The sequence below is a fragment of the Psittacula echo genome, assembly GCF_963264785.1.
Source record: "Psittacula echo genome assembly, chromosome: 3".
NCBI lineage: Eukaryota > Metazoa > Chordata > Aves > Psittaciformes > Psittacidae > Psittacula > Psittacula echo.
In genome coordinates this window covers 87119159-87132114 of record NC_137736.1, presented here as the reverse complement: position 1 = coordinate 87132114, position 12956 = coordinate 87119159, and positions in this window count along the sequence as shown.

Here is a 12956-nt window from a genome sequence, read left to right as displayed (position 1 = left end):
TTAGCTGTTCCAATAAAAACCTCAAGATTACTCTATTAAGTTCATTAAAATTGACTGAGAGCGGACAACAGGCAGATTAAAAAAATCTTCTAAAATTCTAGCCATAAAAAGTGAGAAATTCATGAAATAACATTAGAGATGATAAATCATGAGGAAAAGACTGGGGCTTTAAAAAAACAAAAAAAAATAAAAATTACTTTCTTAATCTTCCTTTTATATACAAAATAACTACGGAGAAGATTATTTTCTTATCAAAATAATAAAAATATTCTCTAGAAATCAGAGAGCAGTGCCAAGGGGAAAAAGATAACATAATGAGAGAGGTGCAAGTTCTTTTACAAAGCCTGAGACAAGTAAAGCAGACCCGAAAGAAGACTGCAATTCTATTTGTACTGCACTGGTTCATTGCAGCTAATGTAGGAGGTACACCAGTACTGTGTAGGTTTCTCCATACTCCGACCTAAGGAAGACTTTCTTGTTTGATTCCAACCAAGTTATTCAGAACTACATATTCTGTTATTCCGTATTCCAAAAGGAATGACTCACCAGTTTCAGCCATCAACTCTTATTCCCATTAGCTGCTATAAAAATTAAGGTTATAAGTAATCTCACATTGTCTAAGGGTGTTAATTTAAAGCAGCATTTCTTCCTCTAGTTTTATGTAGTCCAATTCTGTAAATGAAAACATGGGAAGAATATTGAGTTATTTAAGAGACTATCAAATGAAAAATGGTGAGGACAACTGTATGGATGGTAGTGAGGGAATTATAGCCAAAATTGTGTTTGAAGCTACAATAGGGCCTTCACTTGAGGAGTAACCTGATGAACAGAAAGTAAGAGAAAGCTTCTACACATCACCATTAAACAGCCACATAGAATCATAGAATCATAGAATAGTTAGGGTTGGAAAGGACCTTAAGATCATCTAGTTCCAACCCCCCTGCCATGGGCAGGGACACCCCACACTAAACCATGTCACCCAAGGCCTCATCCAACCTGGCCTTGAACACCACCAAGGATGGAGCACTCACAACCTCCCTGGGCAACCCATTCCAGTGCCTCACCACCTTCTCAGTAAAGAATTTCTTCCTTATATCCAATCTAAACTTCCCCTGTTTAAGCTTGAATCCGTTACCCCTTGTCCTGTCACTACAGTCCTCGATGAAGAGTCCCTCCCTAGCATCCCTGTAGGCCCCCTTCAGATACTGGAAGGCTGCTAGGAGGTCTCCACACAGCCTTCTCTTCTCCAGGCTGAACAGCCCCAACTTTCTCAGCCTATCTTCATACGGGAGGTGCTCCAGTCCCCTGATCATCCTCGTGGCCCTCCTCTGGACTTGTTCCAACACTTCCATGTCCTTTTCATGTTGAGGACACCAGAACTGCACACAATACTCCAAGTGAGGTCTCACGAGAGCACAGTAGAGGGGCAGGATCACCTCCTTTGACCTGCTGGTCGCGCTCCTCTTTATGCAGCCCAGGATACGGTTGGTTTTCTGGGCTGTGAGCACACACTGCCGGCTCATGTTCATTTTCTCATCGACCAACACCCCCAAGTCCTTCTCCACAGGGCTGCTCTGAATCTCTTCTCTGCCCAGCCTATAGCTGTGCCTGGGATTGCTCTGACCCAGGTGTAGGACCTTGCACTTGGCATGGTTAAACTTCATCAGGTTGGCATCAGCCCACCACATAAGCATGTCAACGTCCCTCTGGATGGCATCCCTTCCCTCCAGCGTATCAACTGAACCACACAGCTTGGTGTCATCGGCAAACTTGCTGAGGGCTCACTCAATCCCACTGTCCATGTCACCAACAAAGATGTTGAATAAGACCGGTCCCAACACCGATCCCTGAGGGACACCACTTGTTACCGGTCTCCAGTCGGACATCGAGCCATTGACCACAACTATTTGCGTGAGGCCACCCAGCCAGTTCTTTACCCACCGAGTGGTCCACCCATCAAATTGATGTCTCTCCAATTTAGAGACAAGGATGTCGTGTGGGACAGTGTTGAACACTTTGCACAAGTCCAGGTAGATGACGTCAACTGCTCTGCCCCTGTCCATCAGTTTCGTAGCCCCATCCTAGAAAGCCACCAAATTGGTCAGGCAGGATTTCCCCTTAGTGAAGCCATGCTGGCTGTCACCAACCACCTCCTTGTTTTTCATGTGCCTCAGCATGCCTTCCAGGAGAATCTGCTCCAAGAGTTTGCCAGGTACAGAGGTGAGACTGACTGGTCTGTAATTCCCTCGGTCATCCATTTTCCCCTTCTTGAAAATGGGGCTTGTATTTCCCTTTTTCCAGTTGTCGGGAGCTTCACCTGACTGCCATGATTTTTCAGATACGATGGCCAGTGGCTTAGCAACTTCATTCGCCAGCTCCTTCAGGACCCACGGATGGATTTCGTCAGGTCCCATGGACTTGTGTACGTTTAGGTTTTTAAGATGGTCTCGAACCAGATCCTCTCCTACAGTGGGGCAAGGGTCTTCGTTCTCACAGTCCCTGTGTTTGCCTTCCAAGACTTGGGTGGTGTGATCAGGGCTTTTGCCAGTGAAGATCGAGGCAAAGAAGAGACTGAGGCAAAGAAGAAAAAAATAATAATAAAAAATAGACCTATAAAATGCAACCTGTTCTTTGTAATGTTAAGTGTTTATTATTTACCCAGACAGTATCAACCTCCACATATCATGAGTTTGTGAGGTGGGTAGGCAAAACGTGCAGCCTTCAGGAGTCAAGAAGTTGTCACTGGTGACTCTTACCTGGCCCCATGTTTTTAACACAGATGAGTTTACCTGTTGTCCCTCTCATTTCCAAACCAATTCATATGTAGAGGAGGAATGCATTAGAAGCAGGGCCTCAAAAAAAAAAAAAAACCACAAATGCCTACTCCAGTGAATGCAAGTCCTGGTAAGAGCAAAGGAATGAGCTGTGTGCCTTGTGTGTAGGACTCCAAAAGCCCATCAACAGTGTTCTTGGGTGACTATGTAAATGGAGTTTGGGAATAACTTTTAGATGAGTTAAAACAGTGCTAGGAAAGACCTGAGAATGTGTTCAGCTGGTATATCCTCTAGATATTCTTTGGATGTGCACCACAACAGGTAGAATGAGATTAAACAGTCAAAACACAAAGTAACACTATGGCATAAATTCCCACTGACTGCATATCAAGAAAGTTACTTTTAAAAATATTTTATTTCTAAATCCTGGGTTACAGTTTCAGCAATGTGAAGTCCGACATGTAAAAGAGAGAGCATGGTTTTTGTCTAAATCATTATACACATCCTGCAGTGACAGCACCTTTTATTGAGAGCAGTAGGAGTCACAGTTACCTAGTACATCACAGGACAGGATCCAGAGAGCTGATATTTAAAAATCATAGATACGAACTCTAATAGGGAAACAGAAAGTTATCACAACCAGTATGAACCAAGAGCTATTAATTCCAAAAGTTGCACTAATTGCATTATAGCAATTCAATCAGATAAGGAAAAAGAACACAAAGAAAGTAGTAGCCAGCATGATTAAAATTATTTACTTTTATTAGGAACAATGTGAAAAATTGCACTGATTCATTACTAGATAGAAGTTGGAAGCTTTTTAAGTTCAGGAAAAGTATAAATGTTTTGCTCTGCAGGTCTGTGGAGAGTAATGAACAATTTCCCTTCTGAGCCTAATCCTAAAGAGATGAGCAGCAAGTATTTCTTTTAATCAGGTCTGTCCAGTTTACATCCAGTGTCTTTATGAGCCTGTGTAGTTATTAATGCAGAAAGTCACAGAAGCCTGTGGAAGCTCCAAAGCAAAGGGAAAAAATGAGCAAACTGTTTGTGTTTGAAGACAGTGGTTAAAAACTTGGGCAATTTGGGTACTTAAAGACTCCCAACCTGTCATTAATCCTCTGCCATCCATTCATCTGGTTGAAAACTACCTATCCAATGTAATAACTAGCAAGAAACTACACTGGACATTCATGTGACACTGTAATAATATCCACCAATATTGATGCTTAAAAACAGATCCTCTGGTTTTAGTTTTGCTTTGCTTTTTAAAGCTATTTAATTGTTAGAAGTTAAACGGTGGTAAAACGTTTAAAAAGAAAACACCTTATGCAGTGCCTTGCATTTGGACTGATAATTGGGACAGCATTTGTAAGATAGGTCCTCACAGTAGTGATTTACTGAGCATTAACTCCAGTGACAAATCTCTGGGACTGCTAGTGCAAACCTTGGACAGATGAACTTCAAAACACGGGGTAAGACAGAGAAATTTTACTTTGCTTTAGTGCATTCCCTTACTAGAATGAGCAGTACCTGAAATCAGCACTTCAAAAGATGTTGATAAATTGAAGAGGATATTGGGAAGAGTCATGAGATGACTGAAGGACTAAAAACCAAGCCTTATTGACAGAGCTTAGTCTGTTTAGTTATCAGACCATTTTTCCTGGCACCAGTAACTTCACTATGCTGTGAGCCAGTTCAGAGAGCTGCTCTGGTTGACAGCTAACCTGCCATTTTCAATTCGCCTAAGGTTTTCATCTGCACCAGGTCCCTGAATTGGTTCACCCATGACAGCTAGAAGGACCACGGCAGGAAGGGATTGACATGTAGCACTTGTGAGTTATTGCAAGACCTCCTGGTCCTTGCAGCTTTCTGAAATGCACGTGCCTTGAGCTGTCAGCCACAGGAAGATGTGGAATTGAATTTTACAATGTGTGGAAAATTAAGAGTGTTTGTACAAGACCAGATTTAGGGGAAAGGTTTATGGAGGGAAATCCATAATTGAGATTTCTTTTTCTAAAAGGAGAAAAAAAAAAAAAAAAAAAGTCTTATTCCTGGAATAATCTCTGCCCTTGAAAAGGAAAAATAATAATAATAATTAACTGCAGGCTTCTAATAACCACAGACTTTGCTGCAATATGAGGAGGTTGTCACTAAACTATCCAGAAAATCTGAGTCAAAACCAGACCACATCCACATCTATGGAAGTCACATAGTTATGACAGTATGTTCTGCTAAAGGACTGTTTATTAAGTGTGAGTGTGACCCTAAAGCTCATCCATGACCAGAAAAACAGCCAAAACTGAGGTGGCAGCTATCTCTGAAACCAAAAAAGGTCATTCGTATCACACCAGCACTGCGTTCTTTCCGGAAGAACAAGTGTGCAGGAAGAGGACTGGAGGAAAGGGCTTTTCATTTGTTTTACATTTTTTTGGCTTTTTTACATCACAGCTTGTACCTCAGTAAACTAATCAAGGCTGTGACTTTACCTCAAAATCACAAAAGAAATAATAGATCATGTGCTCTTTATCGATGTATCTCCTTTTTGATCACAGTCTAAATATGTTGTTCTCATCCTCTCTGGCTGAACTTCAGCAAGTCAACACTTAGTTAAATTCCAGTGTGAGGAAATTTTTCAACTGCAGAACCCAAGTCAGAGGCTATATGAAGCTGAATATCATCTGCATACTGACATCTCAGGACACACCGGCCCATTCCTATGCCCTCCTGTGCAAACTTCTCTCCCATTCATACTATGTTGAACTAAAAAGCATGATAAAATACTAACCCACATTCCTAAGCAAGATGTACTGCTAGCTGTCATTTCCCAGCAGCTAATCACTGAGAGTTTTTAAAGGAAAAGAAAAATATTTATTTCATCCCGATGGTATCGAGTAAGGCCTAGAACAAAACAAACTACACTAAGGACTATAGTTTTTCTGAGGCAGATGGTGGAGAGGTGGTGGTGTTGCAAGGTTGCAAGGGGTAATGTGTGAATTTAGTATTTGGATTAGACAGAAAAATACTTTGGAATTTCTTGTGATATCAAGAAATTTTCCCAAAACTGCATGAGGCAGCTCCCACTTTGTGCAACATTTTTTCCTAGCTCTTCTTTCCTCACAAGAAAATAAATCCACTTCAAAACTCTGACTCGCTGTTGCCAGCAGTGTTGATGGATGTATCAAATACTCCATAGTATGTGCTAAAAAGTTTTTAGAACAAGGAATGGATAACAGAGCTTAATTTTATTCCAGTTTGAACACAGAAGAGAGTGAACAAGGAAGAGATGTGATAATTTGACTGTGGTTATGACTGTCTCAGCAGTTGTGCTGCATATTTCTAACAGACTACTTGCAACAGCAGTATTAAGGCTTCAGCAATCGCACAAGATAGCTTTGTTTAGCAGCAGAGTCTTACATCTCGCACAGTTCACTGCCAGGGGAAAACAGCATGCAGCTCATTACCATGAAAAACAAAATTAGCATTCAGTGTCATAAAACTAAATGCTAGTACTTTTTTTTAATAAGTATTTCTGCCATTTTTACATTGACAACTACAGTGAAGGTTTCCAATAATAATAATAACAATAACAGTAGCAACAACAGTAATAATAACACTAATAAAAATAATCACAACAAAAGCTGAGTCATATCTAGCCTTTCTTGCACATTTCAATCCATTTCTGCCAGCCAAAAGGACGGAATGAGTCCTAAAAGCTCCATATTCATAACAGAAAGTCCCTCCAGCAAAGGTACCAGCTGACAGGTTTAAGACAGGCAGACAAAAATGGCTGTTGTAACAAAGTTCAAAGCTGTTTAAACTACACTTGAAAATACTGCAGAAATCTGGAGGCTGGAAATATTTTTAAGGCATTGTAGGCCACCCATTTTTTTGGCTGACTGGCCAGCATCACAAAAGTAAGCATGGCTGCTTGCCTTTTCAGTCTGTAGGGGTTTAGTACACTCGGGCCAGTGTTCTGTCAAACAACAAAAGGCTTTTTGAAGTACGCTAATAGCAAGAGGAGGCCTAAGAGAAGTCTCAGACCTATATTTGATGATGATGGCCACCAGAAATCTGGGGATGAAGAAAAGACAGAGGCATTTAGTGCTTCTGCTTTGCCTCAGTCTTCAGTCTGCATAGTAGACCTGGGGCTTCCTGGTCCCATGAGTCTGCAGGAGCCGTGATTTTCAATGTGTGGACACTGCAGTTATAAGGGAGCAGTCCTTGGGGTCTGATGGAATTCATCCCAAATTCCTGAAGGAGTTCACCAATTTCACAGCAGGATCCCTTTCAACTGTATACCAAAGGTCTTGGGAGTCTCGGGAATTCCCTGCTGACTGGAAGCTAGCCAACCTTCTTCCAGTTTATCAGAAAGGCATGAGGGTAGATCCAGGAAATGACAGAACTCCTAAACTAACCTCAGTTTCTGTCACAGTGAAAAGAAGATCATCTGGGTGCTACTGAGAGATATTTCAAGGACAATGCAGTTACTGGGCACAGTTCACAAATAAGAAGTCCTGTTGAACTAATTTGATATCTTTCTCTGGCAAGGTCACTTGCCTAGTGGACATCAGGAAAGCAGACAATGTAGTTGTTCTCGATTTTTATAAGGCTTCTGGTACTATCCCTCACAGTAGCCTTCTGGACAGGCTGTCCAACAGTGAGAAGAAAAAGTACCCAGTGTGCTGAGTGAAGAACTGGCTGCATGGGAGCTCTCCAAGGGTTATAATGAATGGAACTACATCAGGCTGGAAGCTAGTCACCAGTGGTGTTCCTCAGGGATCAATTCAAGAGCCAGTTCTGCTCAATATTTTAATCAATTATCAGGATGCAGGAGATGAACGCACCACAAGCTTGCTGACAATGCTAAACTGGAGGGAAACCCTGGTCTGCAGAACTTCAGAGTTCATGAACATGCTTAGAAAACACTGGAAGGAGCTGTTCATACACGGGAAAGAATGATGAATGAGTATTTGCGGCCCTGTTCTCATTCTAGCACAGCTACAGTTGACTTTAGACCAAGTATGGGCTGCCCAGTATGCCCACCTGGGTCCCCATGTTCCAGAACTAAGTTCATGAGCTATCACTTTCTCAAGACATCTAAGGAACCATCCAATTCTGCCCTGTACCTTTTCTGCATGTGTATATTCTTTGCTTTGCTTTCCTAAAAGAGACATCTGTGCAAGCGTTGGATGAAACTGAAGGTATCTATAGTCAGTCACATCACAGTAAAGAAAAATTTGCAGTTGTAAAAGTACTCAGCATCATTTTTCTTTTTATGAACCCTAAGCAAGGAGAGTTACACACTGATAAATTGAAGGACAACAATTATGTTAAAAGAAAACATGCATTTTATACATATTAATCATAATAGATAATAACATAATAAAATCAATTTTGCAGTTTATATACATATCTCAAGAATTTAAGCTGGGAGCTACCAAAACAATGCTGATGTTCCCCTTTCCAAATGGAATTCAGTATTTTGTCCTAAGCCTTGTTTGAGAATCATTGCCTAGAGGGACAGGTTTAAAGGTCTGTCTTTAAATTTAATTGTGCCAAAGAAACCTCTCTGATATCTTTCTAGGCTCTGGTTGGTGTTGTGACAGTCAGAGCTGGTGCTAATCTTATTATTAATGTCAAAGACCAAGTGTGACAGCAGCAGACAAGATAGGCTCTAGTGAATGACAGAGTAATCAGTCTGGAACAGAGCTAGTTCATCCATAAAGGATCAGGCTGTGGGAAATCACTATCAGCATGTCCACATGTTTACTTCTTTTCTCATTCTGATGGCAGTTAGATCATTCAGCAGCTTTTTCTTTTTTTTTTTTTTTTTTTTTATTAAAGATGATTTGAAATTCATTTTATTCTAACACTGTAAACCTAAAGCAATAAAAACCATGAAGTTAGCCTTTATTATCAGCCATTTAAAGATACAGTGAACATTATGAAAATAATTCCAGGTATAATAATTTCTTATAGTGAATTTTAGCAGTCCCATAAACTTTTGTTTCAGTTTTCATTCATTCTCATAGTAGATCAGTATGCATCTTTAATAGGCAAATTCTTTAAAAAGAAAAAAAAATAACAATTTGAGAATAATTCCTACAGCAGCAGAACTATAGTTTGCTCGTCAGTTTATAAACTTGTGACTTCATAACACAAACGGAGCAACAGTTCTGGGCCTGTAGTCCTTAACGTAAGAACAGTAGCAAGGGTGAGAACATAAAAGAACATTTAAGCTTCTGACACTTTATTTTTTTTTTGGATACACTTAAGATTTCTAGATTCTGTCCCTGACCTCTGTATTTACTTTCTTGGATAGATATTAAGGTTAGATTCTTACCAATTTGTAAACATAAATAATTTGCAGTGATCATTTACAATAATCTTCAAACTTACAAACAAACTGGACAGTTAAATTTGCGTATGGAGAGGACAATATAAGGCTATTTGCTTAGGGCATAATGCAGGGCATGCATCAAGTGACCTGACTGCAACAAAAACAATGAAAAAGGGTCTTAACTTTACAGTTAATTTGCAGATGTTATATTGCCCTGTGTTGACTGTTTTGTGGTTGGATTTGTTTGGTTTTGTTTTTTTTTTTAATAACATCCAAACTACTTTTCATAATATGGACTCTAATTACAGGAAAAGAAATAAGTGAAGTAAATAAGAGCAAATTCCTCTTTGGGGAAATGGAAAGAAAAATGTGTTTGTTCTGAAGAATGCTAAAATATTTAGTTTAACATAAAACTACTTCAAACATCAAACGTTATTTTTTTCTAACTAAAGATGAAGCACTGCGTAAAATGCTAGACAAGTTTATCAGCAAATTTTAAAGCTATTTTAGTCCATGTAACTACCCTTGTTTCATTATAATCAAGCTTCCATCTGAAGAAAGGAACTGTTATATTGCTTTCAGAGTGGCCTTCGGCAGAACCCACAAACACTTTTTTGCAACATGTGCTCCCTATATGTGCAAGCTTGTTTGCCAGTGGAACAGAGGTGAAAACAGATATTCAGCCTCTGATTTCCTTCTCACCTCTGCCTGGGATGTCGTCTCCACAATCCTGCACCAGGTTTAGTGACAACTGCATTACAATGGTATTACTCATACTCTTTGACTACAAAGACCTTGTAGTGTCCCACTTTTGCTGTGCAAAGAGAGGGTCCTGTCTTTATCTATTTTTTGTGCCTGGCAATGACTAAGGTGATTCTAGCTCACTGGTACACTTTACACTGGGGTCTTACTTTATATGAGAGAGAGGGGAAGAACAAGGCCAGGGTAAGGCCATCAGAATTCCTGCTGATGTACAAGTCTCCTTTAATATGATTCAAGAATGCTTCCTAACACAGCAGTATGCTCTGTATTCTATTTTCAAATTAATCTTCTATACAGCTTTAAGTGAACTGTGCCAATTCTGATTTGCTGGCAAGATCTAAAGTTGTTTCTCATTCTTTCAACTGCACAGTAGTACTCTCCTTCCACAAGGCAGGTTTATTGAAAACTGTTTTTTAAGTCCTGGTGCTGTTGGTAACATAATAAAAATGTAAAAGTTTTGCATTTATAAGCAAAATAAATTTCCAAATAATATCAATTTTTACAATGTTTTGGATCAGGAAGGTCAGATTTCAGATTATGTGCACAATGTGAGCCAGGTTCTCACTATGTGGAAATACAGGTCCATCAGTTAAGTCCTGTTCTTAAATCTCATCTTTCAAACGTTCCACAACAGCTATATTTATGCCTTCATGTTAGGTATTCCAGTAAACTGGAGTATTTCTTCATAGCTAACTGTCTCTACTACTCTGATTTTCAGCTTCAAAAAAGCTTTGTTTGCATACCAACAAGAAATATATTTCATAGCAACCAACACATTCAAGTTGTTCAAGTCAATGGAAAATGTCCTACTAAATTGTTTAAAGCTGCTGATTAGTAATAATAGTTTTGAGATACAGTAGTTGGTCTTTAGTGAGATAATTAAACGGCTGCTGTCAAAATACTGGTTGATCCAATGCTAATCCAAAGGGGTTTTTTTTAACAGAATAACAGGCCTTCATTTATAATAAATCAATTTTCTCAGTATTTCCAGGTGAATAAATACTAAATTCTTAAAAGCAATATGGTAAAGGTTAGATCTCAAATGTAGGCAATTAGAAGAATATAATCCAAGCATAAGCAATAATCAAAACCTCAAGTGAATCATTACATGATTCACTCAAAAAACCTTTGCACCTAGAGCAGTTGTGCAAACTGATGTTACAAATTCAGGAAACATTTTGGCCCTCCAAAAATGCTATAGTTTCCAACTATAGCCTCCTAAACAACCCAAGATCTTAAGCTCTTAAATTGAAAATGGTGGAGGTTTTTTTCCTTTTTCTTTTTTTTTTTTTTTTTTTTTATTGACAAGTAAAGCTCAATTATGGAATTGGAATCTGGAAGAATAAGAGGAAAGAAGGATCTAAATTTTGCCTGCTTTCAGAATACAGTGAAAATAGGACTTTTAATTTAAGAAAAAGTCACAAAGTTGCATTAAAAAAAAAAAAAAAGAGGCAAAATATAGAGCAGAATATAAAACTTTTCTGGTTATATGAAGAGCTTTTGAGATATGGGGGATCAATAAAGGTTAAATTTTTACGTAAGTTCAACATAGCTGCTGCAGGATTCATGTGTTCTTCAAAAATCAGAACATACAATCTAAAATAAAATAAGGAATCTTGGACCTTTTGCATGTGCAGCATTTAATGAGACTTCCATTTATATAGTTAAAATCTTATAGTCAACAACTAACGAATAGAAATATAAAATTATAATTATTGGAACAAGATGATCCTGTCTGAGATATATTGATCAATGCAGAGTATTCTATGAGCAAATACATTACAATTAGCAAGTTCATAATCAGTGTTAGTTTTTATATGCACCTCCTTACTCTTACAGAAACCATCATCCTGCTAACTGGCTGAGTCAGGCTATTGGGGAACAAACAGCGATGGGGGACATTACTGTGGGGATCTGTTACAGAGTGACTGATCAAGAGGAATCTGTGGATGAAGTGCTCTATAGGCAGATAGGAACAGCCTCACGCTCACAGGCTCTTGTTCTCATGGGGGACTTCAACCACCCTGACATCTGTTGGAGTGAAGGTACGGCTCGGCACAAGCAATCCAGGAGGTTTCTCGATTGTATGGAAGATAACTTCCTTCTGCAAGTAATAGAAGAGCCAACAAAGAGAGGTGCCATGCTTGACCTCGTGCTCACCAACAGGGAAGGGCTCATTGGAAATGTGAAACTCCAGGGCAGCCTTGGTTACAGCAGCCACGAGATGGTCGAATTCAAGATCCTCAGGACAGTGAGAAGAGCGTGCAGCAAGCTCACTGCCCTGGACTTCAAGAGAGCAGACTTTGGCCTCTTCAGGAACCTGCTTAGTAAGGTTCCATGGGACACAGCCCTAGAGGGCAGGGGGGCCCAAGACTCTTGGTTGTTATTCAAGGATCAGCTGCTCCAAGCTCAGGAGTGTTGCAGCCCAACTAGAGGGAAGTGCAGCAGGAGGGCCAGGAGACCTCCTTGGATGGATAAGGAGCTGCTGAGGAAACTTCAAAGGAAAAAAAGAGGCTTATAGAAGGTGGAAGCAGGGACAGGCAGCCTGGGAAGAATACAGGGATGCTGTCCAGGAAGCTAGGGACCAGGTGAGGAGAGCTAAGGCCCAGTTAGAATTGAACTTGGCTAGGGATGTTAAGGATAGCAGGAAGGGATTCTATAGGTACGTAGCAAATAAAAGACAGACTGGGGACAACGTAGGCCCCCTCCAGAAGATATAGGGAAAACTGGCTACCCGGGATTTGGAGAAGGCTGAGGTACTTAATGACTTCTTTGCCTCCGTCTTCACTGGCAAAGTCTCTGTCCGCACCACCCAAGTCTTGGAAGGCAAACACAGGGACTGTGAGAATGAAGACCCTAGGCCCACTGTAGGAGAGGATCTGGTTCGAGACCATCTTAAAAACCTAAACGCACACAAGTCCATGGGACCTGACGAAATCCATCCGTGGGTCCTGAAGGAGCTGGCGAATGAAGTTGCTAAGCCACTGGCCATCGTATCTGAAAAATCATGGCAGTCAGGTGAAGTTCCCGACAACTGGAAAAAGGGAAATACAAGCCCCACTTTCAAGAAGGGGAAAATG